Here is an 11,591-nt window from a genome sequence, read left to right as displayed (position 1 = left end):
ATATCAATTGCTAGAGGTATCTGGTTGTAATGATCAAACATTGATAATAAAGCACGTCCAACAACAAACCAATCTTTGGATTAATTTATCATCGACAAAGCAAATCCTTATAATTATCACACGTTTATCATCACATGTGTGTATGCAATTTGGCCAAATATTAATCTTCCTTTGGGCCGATCAATACCCGCATGAACGTACATAAACACCAACATTTAACAATTTTTACGAACTATCTACTCAAGGTCACTTTGGTGACTTCTTGATTCAATTAACTCATTTAAAATGTTACATAAAACCAAATTTTGATTATTTATTTATTCCAAAACCAAATATATTTATTTTATATATTAAACAACCAAAAAATATATAAAATAAATAAAATTATTTATATGTCAAAAAAATAAATCCTTATGTTCAAATATCTTATTTGAACCCAAAAATCAAAATTAATTAAAGTTAAATTAATTAGTTTACTTCAATTAGGATTTTTTTTTAATTCTTTCTTCTTCTCCTCACGCCGCAGAACCAGATGGGAAACCCTGAACCCTAGCCACCATGACCTGCGAAGCCACCGTCGTGAACCAGATCAGTGCTGCCACGAGGCCACCCTAGCCACCACACCGTGACACAACAGGCCAACGTGAAACATGTAATGAAAGCACTTAAAGTAAACAATTCACGTAGCAGAGAAAAGTTCTTCTGTTCCATGAATGAAGAATAGTAAGAAATTTCATAAAATGAACGCTGCAATACAGGAAAAAGCTGTTTTCCAAAACAGGGGCACAACGTAACAAAGAGAAATGCAAACAGCGAGAGAAGCAATCGTAACAGACCAGAATAATATCCTCCCTCTCTCCTAAACGGTTATTGCCTTTATACTAATGAATACCCTACTCAAAATCTTTCAGCCTTGTGCTTATTCTCTTGGATCGTGCGCCTTTGCCTCTCGTCATGCTTTTTGTGCCTCCCACCACGTGTCCATCCGTGAATTTTCCCTCTGACCCCACACGCAAGTCCACCTCTTGGGCTTTGGTATCCCTTTTCCTTACAAAACCCTTTCAGACGCGAACACCACGATGAAACCAGATCTGCAAACTGTAACATTCCTGGCTACCCCTCCTCGGGCCCTAAAGACTGTCAGGTTACTACAGCCCAATGCACCCCAACCCATCACCCTTCTCCGTCCATTCATACTGGGTGGGTTGTTGCCAGTGGGAATCGAACCCCTAACCTGACCTTTAACACCTCTGGCTCACCAGCAGCACAACTGATAGAATCTGCTGGTGAGCCAAAGGTGTTAAAGGTCAGGTTGGGTGACCTCCGGCGACCTCCGGCGACGCGAAACCTCCATTGCGACTCAGATCGGTGCCGCTGCGACGAAACCACTACGAGGCCAGATCGGTGAAGCAGAACGCCATCACTGTAGGAAGAAACCACCGCTGCCACTACGAGAGCGAAACCCCTATGGCAGTAACCTCCGTGACAGAAAACGATGCCGCTGCGAATCACCTCCGCGAGTCGAACCCGCCGTGACGCGAAACTATCGCGACTACAGATGTTGCGCGCCGCTGGAGACAAAGCTATCGCGATGCGAAACCACCACTGCGAAGCGCACGCCGACAAAACGCGCAGACCCAACGCAAGATGAACCACCACGAACAACGCGCAGGCCATCGCGTGCTCCACCATGACTGGCACTGATGCGAGAAGCACGATGCGAAACCATAGAGATCGATGCCTCATGAACGCAAACGCCAGAATGAATACGATAACGGGATTAGGGTTCCAATTTTGAAATTGGGGAATTTTCCAAATTAGGGTTTAAGAATTTGATTCTCACTAGAGAGCAATGCAGAATTAGGGTTTTAAGAAACCCTAGGATTCTCAATTTGGGGTTTTTCTCCCAAAATCAAAATTGGGATTAAGGGTTTCAGAATTAGGGATTTAGGATTCTGAATTAAAATTAATTAAATTACTGAAAGACAAGCATGAATCAAATATGGGTGGCTCTGATACCACATGTAAGAAAAAACGCAGAATATGATCCTAATAATCAATCATAAACTCAGACACAATATTTCATACTGATAATCATGCTGTAAATAGTAAACGAAAGCGTACCTGAATTGGCCATAACGATAATATTAGAGAGCACTAATGATACAATGATCTTCCTCCTGTAGAGCACCTTTATTTCCCTTTGGGTTTTCTCTCTTGATGGAGATAGGGAGAAAGGAACAGGAAAAGTATGTTATGACTTTGTGTGTGCTCTCAAAAGGGGACCACGACCATTTATAAACTGAATTACTTAAGTTTTAGTATTTCTAATTTGGCCCCTCATCAAATTAGAAATTACTAACTGGTCTCTACACAATATTTATTTTCATGACATATGCCTTTAGCCAAATCTTTAATTTAGTCAGGTTACTTTATTATTTGGCTTTATAAATAATGGCCCTAACACATTTAATTATATGTCATATATATGCATGACCCAAAATTACTAACAGTTAAACCTTAAAATTGAACTTTTTATATGTTTTTCATTTCTCACAAAAGTTGCGTATATTTTTTCTTGTGTGGTCAAAGAAATGTTTATGCAATGTAGTTAAGGTTTTCAAAGCCCCAAAATATCTCACTAATCCTCCTTTATGAGTGCATCCCTCTAATATCCTTGAGAACATAAACTTTTTTATCTTTAAAAGGAAACTTATCTTGTCAAAAATAGTAATTATGTGACTCCTTTGAGCTCGTAGTAAAGAGTTTAGAAAAGTTAATCTTTTGGATACAACTCTCTTATATGATCAAAACCTTAAAGTTTTGCTCTAAGTGTATTAACAAGGTGTATCTTCTTGAATAGGATTCAACTGGATTCAACTGTAATGTTTGTTTCTCTGTGCTAATGTTTGATCACATATGGCAATTATTTAATGTACTCCACTCACTTTGTATGTCTCTTCTTGTTAAGCTTACATTTGATTTTTAAATACTTAAGAGAATCATGATCATTATGATTCAAACTACTTTGATAGAAGATAATGTTGCTAATAATTTTGTAAAGCTCTAACAAAACACAGAACTTTTCATCATAAGTAGAGTAATTAATGTGATTACCCTTCATTTTTTATTGAAGTAGGCTATGAGATATCCTTCTTGAAGGAGAAGAACCTCAATGCCATTGGAAGCATCAAATTCAATCTCAAATGACTTGGTAAAATTAGGAATTGCTAAAATTGGCACATTGATAAAGTGTTACTTAAGTTATTGGAAGGACTTCTCTTAATGTTTGTCCTAATTAAATACATTTTTTCCCTAATATTCACGAAAACTCATGAAATTTCCCTAAAATATTTTACAAATTATATATGTAAACTAATCAACTCATGAGAACTGTTTACTTCACTAATACTTGTAGGAGCTAGTTAATTCCTAATTGCCTTCAAATTTTCTTCACCCACTTAAACTTCCTTCGAAATCACAATAAACCCTAGAAAGACTTCATGATCCATTCTAAATATTTGTTTCTTACTATTTGAGTACAATGTCTTATTTCTAAGGATTTCAAGCATACTCTTTATATGTCTCACTTGATCATCCATAGTCAAGTTATACAAACTATGATCAAAATATATCATAATATACTTGCCTATGAAGGAATGTAGCACATGATGCATTAACCTCGTGAATGTAATTGGAGTCGAACCATTATTTAGGTCAAAAGACATGACTAACCATTTGTATAGTCCAAACTTGATTTTGGAAATGATTTTTCATTATCACTTTCTTTAATTCTAATTTAATTGTATTTGCTTTCAAGTCAATTTTGAAAAATATGCAAGATCCATGTAATTCAACAAACAAGTCATCAAACTTTGGAACAAGGTGTCCATATTCGTTGGTGATATTATTGATGATACGATAATTCTTGCATGTTGTAACCTAACAAGAAAGTCATCACACTTAGGAGTAATGTGTCTATATTTGATGTGGTCATCTACCCTTCCCTTTGGGTAAGCTAAAATTACACATGAATTCTTATCATCGTACATTCATCCCTTCTCAATTAATCACCTTACATCTCTTTGGACTCTTTTGAATCAAATCTATAAATTGGTCCATTAGGTAAATAAAAATCAAGAATGAAGACAATTAGATGTTTGATGTCCTTAAAAGTGATAACTCCTTTGGTGGATCTTGTAAAACATCATCAAATTCTTCTAAGACAATTTTCAAAACTTTAGAATTAATAGAAAAGTTTGAAGGAAAAACAAGAAGAATAATTAATTCACTTGGATATACACTAACATTATGCATCTTTGTCTAAATATTGTTAGATTATTAATCATAAAAGAGAAGTAAACTCCTATAGTTAATTGAGTAGTTTCCAATACCCCAAAGAGCATAATGCGGAAGTGTACCTAGATTGACCATTGGGAAGAGTAGAAATTTAGAATTCAGTCTTCTACTTGTAGAGTACCTAAAGTTTTTTTCTTGATTTTCTCTTCTGATGAAGAGGAGGAGAAAGGAACAAAAACCTTTGGTACATGTTTATAGATGAGGACCATGACCCTTTTATGTAATCGATGTCGGTTAATTTTTCTAAAAGTTAATATTCGTAATTTGGCTCTTTCTTCAAATTAGAATATTGTGAGTATCTACACGGTTAATATTTTCATTATATATATATATATATATATATATATATATATATATATATAAAGTATTACTTTAATGTATCTTTCACATTCGTATTTGTGTAATTGACAAAAGTAAAAATCCATAAAGTAGACCAGAAATTGAGATTCCTAATATATTCATATTGTATACATAATTGGTTGAAGTGTTTCTACTAATCAATTTAAAATTATGATTCAACATTTTATTTTCCTTCCAAACACTCTCGTAGTTAAATGAAAGATCATGTTTAATAACATGTTTTTAATCATACATTTCACAAGTTCATTTTAATATACATTAATATACATCAGTTCGACTTTGACTCATAAGTCCTAAACTCTAAGTCCACTTAACCAAACAGACTAAATTTAAAAGAACTACGGTCTAACTTAAATCATAAATCATATAAATTAATCCATAAATTCAAACCTATTTTGACATATTTAATTATATTATTATTGACTAGTGATTAAAAAAGACTTTTTTTTTTCTCATAGATAATAAAAACCAATATGTATATGACATCAATGTATGCATTTTCTCAATTTCTATTTAATTAATTAAAACTCTTATTTATAGTCTTAGTAATTGACGAAAAGCCAATGATCAATAATTTCTCTCATTGATTAACTAGTAAGTCTCTTGTATAGATCATCGTTATTACATATAATTTATTAACCGTGTCCAAAATAAATCAAGTTATCATCTCTGGATAACTTTTAATTATGATTGTGTTAAAATTATCAAAAAGATACTTATTTAAAACTAATTTAAAAACAAATTGAATAAGTTTAACATATAAAAAACTAATCCAATTTTTTTTAAACTGAGATAAATCAATAGGATAAATGATATTTTTCCTTATATATATATATATATATATATATATATATATATATATATATATATATATATTAATTTTGTCTAAATATTGTTAGATTATGAATCATAAAAGAGAAGTAAACTCCTATAGTTAATTGAGTAGTTTCCAATACTCCAAAGAGCAGAATGCAGAAGTGTACCTAGATTGACCATTGAGAATAGTAAAAATTTAGAATTCGGTCTTCTACTTGTAAAGTACCTAAAGTTTTCCTTTTATATATATATATATATATATATATATATATATATATATATATATTACTAAAATTAAGTTTTGTTTGTTGTGTAGTTTGATAAGTTGCTTTTTGAGATTTACAACTTTGGTCCTACACCAATGAACAAGAAATCCAGTGTAAAATATATAATAGAAATGTATAATAGTATGTGAAACATTAGTTTGAAAATTATTTAAAGTGCAAGGATATAAAGTTATCATTTATATGTTATTGTGTATAGATTTTGGCTGATTTTGATTGTTATTTATATAATATGTTGGTTATGGTTGTATATAGCTTTTGTTCAGGTTTGATATCTAGGTAGAAACGGAAACAAAAAAATTATTTTAAAAAAGACGTCAGTTATTACCAAAATTGAAACATAAAGGGGGATTAGGCTTCGGTTATGGTAACAACCGAAGCTTAATCCCTTTTTAATTTTAAAAACAATTTAATTTTAAGGATACTAGGCTTTAGTTATTTGGGGAATCGAAACTTAATATCCTCTTAAAATTAAATTATTTTTAAAATCAAATATGTTCGGTTATTAAAAGAACTAAAGTCTAATATTTTTTTTTTAATTTTCATTATTTAATTATGGTTTCATGCTTCAATTTCTTTCAAAACTGAAAATTAATATGGAAGTTTAGACTTCGGTTCATAACCGAAGCAAAAAATCTACCATTTTCTATCTCGCTTGGATATGTTTTGGTTGTTGAACCAAAGTATAATGCCCAAAAGAACTAGTGTCATAATTACTCTTCCCTACACTAGTGGTTCCAAGCTAACATTTGAGTTATTTATACAATTTATTACGTTCCAGCTTAAATGTCAACTTGGAACACTGTTTAACACTTAAAAATAGTTAATGTTATTGGGTTAAAAGGACTATATCCATTCATTTTTAAAGTTTGAAAACCAAAATGTACAAAAGTTTGGGAGAAAGACGAAGTCTAATTTCGCATTCAAGTTTAAGGACTAAGAACATATTTAACTCAACTTTTTTTATTTTATTTCAGGCACTAGATGTTAGAAGTGGTGCTCCATCCGAATGGCATAAGAGGATCAAATGGAGGGAGACAAGATTGATGAGGAACATAATAATAGAAATTTAGGAAGATGTGTTATAATAATGTATGACCCTTTTGTAGTTTTTTTTTTAACATGTAAACACTTAAATAATGGTTGATAATATGAACTTTTTTATATGAATTATGAATAAAATATTTGTGAGTAAAACTTACCTATTGAAATGTTTTTTAGTAGTTTTTGTTTTTATTTTATTTTATGAAAACATGTTTAATAAATCATGAGATTATAAAATGGTTGAAATAGTTTTACATTCAAATTATTCAAATTATGACAATTGAAAACATCATATTATATTTAGTGAAAATAATAGTGTTTTTAAGTGTTGCACTTTGTATTAAAATTGTTTTAAAATAAAAAGATTACAATAGTTTCAACTGTTATTATTTACAATTTTCAAATGTTGCTTTATACAAAATATTAAATGGAGAGTGTTGTGACGATTTAACTAAGGCCACTATATTATACTTTCTTACGAGATGTTATATAACGATACGTGAACTCATCACAAATAAAAAGTAACAGTCATAAGCACTATTATATACTCAAAATAATCACAAAATAATCTTCATCTTTAAACAATTTTTTATATTCAAAAATTAAAAATGTTCATTTATCCAAAAGTATTATAAATTAAAAGAAATGTAATTCAGACTTTAATATTTCGACCCACATATAAGTCAGAATTCAAAAGATATATATAACCCAAGTTCAGCAAATAATGACATGTGAAAGACTTAACACATGGGAGAATTAACCCATGCGATGCAATAGTTATTTATTACCCGGTGATGGCAAGAAGTCAACATCGTCTCCTAATTCACTGATACCATCGAATCTTTAAGTTGATTTTCTATGGATATTAAATTATAATAACGTGACAAACATTTCTTAGTGTGATATTTTTTTTTTAACAATTTTTAATTTGATTCTCCATGATTTAATAATATTATACGGTTGCTGCAGGAAGAATTTCTCTATGGACATGTATGTGGTCAAACAAAACCATAGAATTCCAAGGCTTATGTTAGCAACACCTATTTGGATTTTATACACTAAATAATTTCTAAAGCTTAAAAGGGTGCAAAAAAATTAACAATAATTTGAATTGAGATATTAAGAAGTGATTATTTTGATGTATATTTGAGAATTCACTACTTTGGTAGTAAAAGCCAAAGTAGAGAAGGACATTAAAAAGAGTTTTAAGTAATCGGATGGTACCTACTTTCGTTTGAAAGTGTCAGTTTGGTATCCACTTTTAATAAATTTGTAAATTGACCTTATCTTTAGTTAATGTGATATTTTCAACTGATAGAATATATATTATTCTCTAATTAAGCTAATTAGAAATTATTCTCCTATGATTAAGCTAATTTTTTTCATGAAATTATGTTACTAATTTCTTGTAATTATGGTCATACGGTTTGTGTATTTATATCAATCTCAAAAGAATAAGGAAGCACACATTCAAACTATCATATGTTCTTACACCAACATGTACATATGTTTTAAATGAGTGGTGTTTTAAATGAGTGGTGGTGTATGATGTGTGTCATAGACCCTAAACTGTTGGATGAACAGTCAAGTGTCAAATGACAACAAAGATGACTTTGGAATCTTCTAGAATATTCTCAACATGTTAATGTTTAAGTGTTAAAGAGATCACTCAAGTGTGACGAACACTCAAGTGAAGAAATGATCGTTTAAGTGAGGAAAACTTAATGGGGGAATGTCGCTCCTGAGTAGCAGCCACAAGAATACTATTCAAGTTAGATGGTTAATGCCTTGTTTGTGGCGAAAATGTTTATTAAGTGAAAGGAACTTGTTGAAGCGACAAAGTGTTGAATATGATGATTTTATGTTATATCGTTTGTTTTTATGCATATGTTCAATATTTTGACTATATATAAAAATATAAGATTAGTTTTATATCCTAAGAAGGTATATTATTAATAATGAGCTACATGACATGATGTATGCATTATATGTATATGCTCTTTCTAGATAATCCTTTATGGATGGTGGATCTTAGTTGAATAAACTTAGGGTTAAATATGTTTTTGGTCACTTAACTTTCAGTGAATTTTGGAATTAGTTCATTTCGAACTTTGGACCAATTTAGTCTTTCATCTTTCAAAATACGTGGATTTAGTCCTTTTAATCAAATTTTGTTAGGTTTATTTGATGTTCTGTACGCATTTCAGGATTGTATTTAAGTTGTTTAGATTATTTGACACATTTTGGTTGTAACGTTAAGTCAAATACTATTATAAAACACACTTGAAATGTCAAATAAACTTAACAAAATTTGATTAAAAGGACTAAATCTACGTATTTCGAAAGATGAAGGACTGAATTGGTCCAAAGTTTTGAAATGAACTAATTCTAAAATTCAATGAAAATTAAGGGACAAAAAACATATTTAACCTATAAACTTATATATATATATATATATATATATATATATATATATATATATATATATATATATATATATATATATATATATATATATGTGTGTGTGTGTGTGTGTGTGTGTGTGTGTGTGTGTTTAGGTATACATGTATATAAGGATTGACTCTAGTTTGGTGGCCTTAGATGGATGGTTTGCATGACCTATAATAGGTGTTGTAGGAAAACCTAAAGTGGTATCATGTCTTCTTGTTTGATGATCCTCCAAGTCCAACAAGTCTCGTCCAAGGTGTAGGGTGTCTGCAAAAGACACTTCAATGCTTAAGTTAACATTGATGATGTCAGGAAATTTCAGAGAATAATAATTACATTATGAATGCATAGAATAACGTGCTATTTATATCATTTTACATGTGGGTCCCACTAGGATGGACTTTTTAGCCCAACATACCTTTTTAACTATTTTTGGGGTCCATCAAGATTGGTGAAATTACCACAAAATCCTTTTTGGTTTTTGGTCCTCGGTAGTGGTCTCCTAAGAAGGTGTTGGTTCGAGGGTCGATATGCATGGGATAGGTTGACTTCCTGGCCTTGGAGTAGCTAGTACCTAGCACCTAGCTTTGATGAGATAGGGTCAGGTACGAGTACTATAGGAGTCTTATGGCCTTGAAGTAGTCAGTATCAATACTTGGCCTTAGTGGGAGAGGGCCGGATATGGTACTATAGGAGTCCTGTGGTCGTGGAGTTGTACCCAGTACTTAACCTTGGTGAGATAGGATTGGGTGCGAGTATTATAGGCGTATTGCAGCTTTGGGCTAGTCAGTACCTAGTACCTAGTCTTAGTGAGATAAGGCCGGTACGGGTACTATAGGCATATTGCAGCTTTGGACTAGTTACTACCCAGTACCTGACTTTGGTGAAATAAGACCAGGTACGAGTACTATTAACGTATTGCAACTTTGAGCTAATTAGTACCCTGACTTTGGTAAAATAGGGTCGAGTATGGGTAAGAAAACAATCATATTAATAAATGTATCCTACCTTCATTCATATCTAGTCATGTAAACCAAATTTCAAGTAATGAGAAGTTGAATGAGACTTCCATTTAACTTGATAATAGGCGTTTTGTTATCCTATCATTGGGAAGATAGGCCAACTAAGATTTATTGGATTCATGATATGTTAGATATTAATAACGAGATTTTACTTAAACAATTAAGAGTCTTCCATAGAAGGTTTTTCTTACATACATGTTCTAAATAACTCCTAAAAATTGTTTATTTCTCATCTTGTAAAAATAACTAAATATATTCTAATAATGAGACTTATTTATTCCCATATAAATTAATTTCTTAAAATTATATTTTTTTAATGTTATTTTTGAAATATGTATCTAGTTGTTTTTATATTTATTTAATTTAATTAATTTTAACACATTATAGATGAATAATACCGTAATATTAAAACAAAAATAATTCATGCACACTCAACTTTAAAGAAAGCAAAAGTATAAAAGCAAAAAATAATGCAAAAAATAATATAATATGATTAAAAGAGACTAATAGAGAAAATTAAATATGTCAAGCTGTTAGTAGAATAAATATGGCAATTAAGTTATGTACATATCATTTATTCAATTAAAAAATAAATATGAAATAAAAGTTTGACGTTATTAAAGTAAGATAAACTTATATTAGCATAACTTTGGAAAAAATTTTAAAGAAAGTTATAAGAATAATAAAATAAAATAAAATAATTTATATGTTAAAATAACACACACACACACACACACACATATATATATATATATATATATATATATATATATATATATTAAGAAAAACATTATATAAATTATACAAAAGTAATTATATAAACTTGTTTTTCTTATTACAACACAGCAAAAAAAACAGAATAAAAAAAATAATTTTATTATAATTATTAAAATAAAAAATATTATTGAATTTATAAAAGGCATATTCATAGAAAGTAATTATAAAATACATATATTTTTTCATTTTTTTAAAAGTTTAGGTTTTTTATATTGTAAATAGTTGATTGAATTTAAGAAAATAGTTGCAAAATTAAAAAAAAATTACATTAATAGGAATAAAATTAATAATGAATTTTTATGAATAATAATTATAGATGGCTTAATTTTAATTGACAAATAATTGTATTTTTTTTTCTCCAAATAATTTACAGAGAAATTTATACAATGTTTACTTAAGTAAGTTTTATGTATATAGATAATTTGGATGAAAATTTGTATTACATTGCTACACAACAATATTTTTTGTTTTCCCATATAAT

General features: G+C 30.0%; 1 long non-coding RNA gene across 1 annotated transcript; it reads right to left on the bottom strand.

Moving 5' to 3' along the window:
- Positions 1-714: 714 nt before the first annotated feature.
- On the bottom strand, positions 715-1,891 carry LOC146885725 (uncharacterized). The gene is made up of 2 exons (XR_014995786.1): positions 1,322-1,891; positions 715-1,248 (listed from the first exon to the last, which is right to left on the bottom strand). It is a non-coding gene; the product is annotated as an uncharacterized LOC146885725 (long non-coding RNA).
- Between the last annotated feature and the right edge of the window lie 9,700 nt (positions 1,892-11,591).

The sequence above is a fragment of the Vigna unguiculata genome, chromosome 6, assembly GCF_037176805.1.
Source record: "Vigna unguiculata cultivar grain cowpea cultivar isolate G323 ecotype 2 chromosome 6, ASM3717680v1, whole genome shotgun sequence".
Classification (NCBI taxonomy): domain Eukaryota; kingdom Viridiplantae; phylum Streptophyta; class Magnoliopsida; order Fabales; family Fabaceae; genus Vigna; species Vigna unguiculata.
Note: the sequence above shows the minus strand (reverse complement) of the source record. Positions and strands in the feature narration are given on the sequence as shown.